Source organism: Cicer arietinum, chromosome 6 (genome assembly GCF_000331145.2).
Source record: "Cicer arietinum cultivar CDC Frontier isolate Library 1 chromosome 6, Cicar.CDCFrontier_v2.0, whole genome shotgun sequence".
NCBI classification, from domain to species: domain Eukaryota; kingdom Viridiplantae; phylum Streptophyta; class Magnoliopsida; order Fabales; family Fabaceae; genus Cicer; species Cicer arietinum.
Window position 1 is genome coordinate 70,812,985 of NC_021165.2, and position 4,608 is coordinate 70,817,592.

At 32.3% G+C, this 4,608-nt stretch overlaps 1 long non-coding RNA gene across 1 annotated transcript; it reads left to right on the forward strand.

The window, feature by feature from the left end:
• The first annotated feature begins 2,790 nt into the window (after window positions 1-2,790).
• Window positions 2,791-4,602, forward strand: LOC140920891 (uncharacterized). The gene is made up of 3 exons (XR_012163516.1): window positions 2,791-3,498; window positions 4,029-4,128; window positions 4,443-4,602. It is a non-coding gene; the product is annotated as an uncharacterized lncRNA (long non-coding RNA).
• The last annotated feature ends 6 nt before the right edge of the window (window positions 4,603-4,608 follow it).

Sequence of the window (4,608 nt, forward strand, 5' to 3'; positions counted from 1 at the left end):
AAATTGTAAAAGTGATATAAAGTTATGAAACTTCACACACTCATCTATGATTATTAAAGTACTAAGAGTAAGCTATTTAAATCAATTGGTTTCACTCAACCTATAACTCATGTTATGCACATTTCAACTCAACTATTTGATAATCTTTTTATGCAGAAAATACTTCAACTTTGACAATTCAATTAATATATCAAACAGTGTTCAATTTGAGTAAAATATCCCTAATTGGAAAGCTTAGAAGCAAAAATTTCAATTTACAAGGAAGGGAGTTTGAATTGTAAATTCACCTATTTCAATTTCTTGTTAAAAACTTAAGAAAATAACTCAAGATTGATCTTGCTTGGGAAAACATAAAACAAATAACTTTATTGGTTAGTGAAAATCAACAATTTAGGTTATTTATTTAACTTGATAATCAAAAGGACTAAAAGTAAATAGAGATAAAAGAATAGATATCACACATTGATATATACTGATTCACCTAATTCGGGCTACGTCCAGTCGTCACAACTATGAGATTTTCCACTAAATGTTCAAACGTAGAATGTTATTGGGTATGTTCAAACGTAGAATGTTATTGGGTTTACAACATTCTTGATTTTACACAAGTTTGTTTAGATCAACCTTGATCTGTTACAACAATTTCTTTCCATCCAGAAAGGGATTCAACTAGGTCACCTATCAATCTTTAGAGAGGATTTTACAATTCACCTTTTAACCATAAAAGGATATTCTACAAACTACTCAAACAATAAATAACACTTATAGTCTTGAGTTACAAAGTGATGATTTAAATAGATTGGTAGAATCTGAGTATGCTTAACTCATGTTTGAGACTAGATTATTGACAAAAGAGTTCAGTAGAATGATTCTGATATTTGAAGAAGAAAATAGAATTGAATATTTTGTTTACGGTTGGGAAGCTTTTAAGTATGTAAGTGATAAATTTTTTAGCACTTGAACTTCTTATTTTTTCCTTGAGCTTGAGGTTTCTTTTATAGGATTTAAGAAGGTTGATGGCAACTAATTTGACTGTTGAAAAAGTGTCCAGTTGTCATGTGTAAAGTTTGACTAAAAACTAGACTTTTTGAATTATGAATGTTTGATCTGTAGCCTCTCATTCTCGATTGTGACTTATGATCCTTTATGTGCACAGACATCTCAGAGATGTGCTTAATGTATTCAAATCAAGACTGTCTTTGATTTATGCAAAACAGACTGGAGAATGAAGTACACATGCTGGAGATTGATTGTTAATATGTTGGAGAATGATTTTAGCATGCCGAAGATTAATTGTAACATGCTGGAGAATGATGTTAACATTCTAGAGGCTGATGTTAACATGATGGAGAATGATGTCCGCATGTTGGAGATTAATTGTAACATATTAGAGAATGATGTTAACATTCTAGAGACTGATGTTAACATGTTGGAGGATGATCATTGTCACTTTTGCTTTGAGTCATGCCTTTTAATCTTTTATCTTTTGGAGTGTTTCTTTTGCTGACGTGAGAGTTGTATATTCCTTGTAGATGTACTGAAAATGCATTTATATTAGAACATAATATGTCAACCAATGAATCACAACACAATATCTTGTAAATATAACTATCAATTTCACATCTAATACAAGTTCTAACATTGATTTTCCAATTGAATACCCATAAAAATACCCGCATGCAAGGTTTGATTATTTCTAATCATCAATTTTCAGCCACAATCTATTCTAATAACTATCCTAACATGCAATTAAAGGTGGACGAGAGAACTCACTTTTTGTTGATTTACTATTTGAATAAGGGAGAGTGAGATAACATGCTGATTTGTGTTGTGAATTGAGAGAATGAGTTTCCCCCCTTTAATCTCTATTTGGTTGTGAGAATGAGGAAGAAGAACAATGAAAAAATATAACTTTTTGTTGTCTTGGTCTATAAATAGGGGATGTTTAGTTGGAAAGATCCTATAAATGATGGATTGTATTTCTTAGTCTTGAAAGATCTTTCAATTTTTAACTTTGGAGTCACTCTCAATATCACATGGTCGCCTTCTTTAAATTTCAATGATCTTCTTATATTAACTACATTACTCTTCTATCTAATTTGTTCAATTTTTATGTTTTCTTTAATTATCTTTAACTTCTTAGTGGTTTCTTGAATTATTTTTAGTCAAAGAATCTGTAAATCTCCTAAACAAGATAGTGGTGTTATATATATTTGGTTTTTTTCCATAAAGTGCTTCATATGGTGCCATGCATATGCTGGAGTGAGAATTGTTATTACAAGAATATTCTATTAAAGGTAAATGGTGACTACAATTAAATTGCCTCCATCTTCAAGAATACAAGCTCTGAACATGCCTTCCAAATTTTGAATGGTTCTCTCAGTATGACCATGCGTTTGTGGGTGATATGTTGTGCTAAGGTTCAACTTAGTTCCATAGTAAAATGCTTTTCAAAATCTAAAAGTATAATTCAGGCCTTTGTCACAACTTTATATGAAATAAAATTTTATTTAATCCAAAATTTTAAGATTAACATTCATATATTTATTTTTTAATTAAAAAAATAATCATATTTAATATATTATTTTTAAAATGATGAAAACTTAAAATATATTTAAGTCAATAGTTTTGAACTTAATACTCATATTTATAATTTTTTTATATGAAAAAAATTACTATTATAAATATTAGTTTATCATGATTAAATTATAGCCACAATTATCTTCTATCTTTAATATATTATTAATTATTAATTTTATAATAAACTATGGAGACCAATTTAGCCACCAACAAAGTTAAAACTGCTTGGTCATCATCTTCTTCTTCCCACACACCAACAACAACACACATCCCCATGACACTTTTTCTTTTAAACTTCTCTCTTCTTCCACAATCTCAATAGTGCATCGTTTGCAACACTAGGAGTATATTCGGGACCCTTGTAACCTCCTCTTTCATTCCCACTAAGAATCAAAACTCGAAAGGTTATATTTGTCGTACCGAAAAAACAAACCACCAACTTCATACCGACATTCCGGACACAACCAATGTTGTTAGTGAAAACCGAGACCGCCTAAGAAATCCACACAACACCTTATTTCATCTTCTATGTACGAAAACACCAGCCATTACACTTTGAAAAATGACATTTTGCCACTGATGCGGTTCTGTTTAGTTCTGATCAGCTCGTTCGTCGTTTTTGAAAAACCTACTTTGTTTTTGGAATATTTGCGCCGAAACCTTTGAGACGAGAAGAACTATTAGTTTGCGCGTCATTCGAAAGTTGACGTCGAACCATTTCGAGGTTTTGGTGAGACCTTTCGTTGACTTTTGTTTTGTGTCGTTTTTGTCGTTGGTGCTGAAAGTCTCCCTTGAGTTTGGAGGTTGTATGGAAGCTTTGGAATGAGGAGCAAAACCCACTCGAGGTGGTAAAGCTCGATTTGATTTAAAGTTTGAACTCTATTGATTGTAATAACTGATATAGTACTAGTGAGACAGGTGAGAATGTCTCATTTCCGTATGTATTTTGGGGTGAAGACAAATGTCGAGTCATATAGAGTGTAACAATGAAATAGGTTTTTGTAAGATTTTGATTTTTGTTAGGATTTTGAATTTGATTGTTTTAATTTATACCTCTTTTTATATGAGATTTTATGCTCTGATTAGTGTTTAGTTGATCTATGGGGCGTACTGCAATTTATCTATATTTTTAATTTGAATTTGAGTGTTAACGTTTGGATTTAAGCTGTGTTTATAGATGTAGTTCATTCCCTTGGTGTCATTATTTTTATATGAAAATTTGCCATTCCTCAACTGTATGTTTTTTTCCCTGATTTTGTTACATTATATCTTAAATGACTGTGGCGCTGTGTAAAACTTATTAATTTGTTAGTTGTTACGTTAAGGGGTAGATGATAATTAAATTCTTGATACAGTTTATGGATTATACTGTTTATAATGTCCCCTTGCATACAATGTTTACTTGACAGTCTCATGTGTGTTTTCTGGTCTACTGAATTTTCATCCAGTGCAACCATGAGTGATGAAGGAGAAAGGACTTGTCCTCTCTGTGCTGAAGAGATGGATTTGACAGATCAGCAATTGAGACCATGCAAATGCGGCTACCAGGTTTGATTTTATTTATATGTTCTTGTTATTGGGCAATAATCTGAAGGTTTTTATATAACCTGTTGGATAAGATAATGTTGTGTTTTTTATCAATTGGGTCACTTGATTTGTTGGTCCGTGTATATTTTTGTATCGGTTGATCTTCCCTCTCTGTCCTTTCTTTGTCCGCAAAAAATTCACCCTAATCATTTGAAGTTTCTCTCGAGTGTCGTCCAAGTCCTCAGCCTCCCCAGATGAGGACTCATCCAATTTTTGGGACTGCAAATTACATACACTATTATTGACCTGCGCCTGCTGCACTACCCGTGGAGCAGGTTTCAATAATGGAGCTGCAGGTACAAGGCCAGCAGGAGAGGAACAAGAGTGGTGGTAGTGGCGACAGATTTTCCAGAAGAAGAAACAGCCTCGGTATCCGTTTTTTTAAAATCTGAGTGGTTTCTTTCTCTTTCGCATTTTTCTCCGCTATCTTTTTTAGCTCCC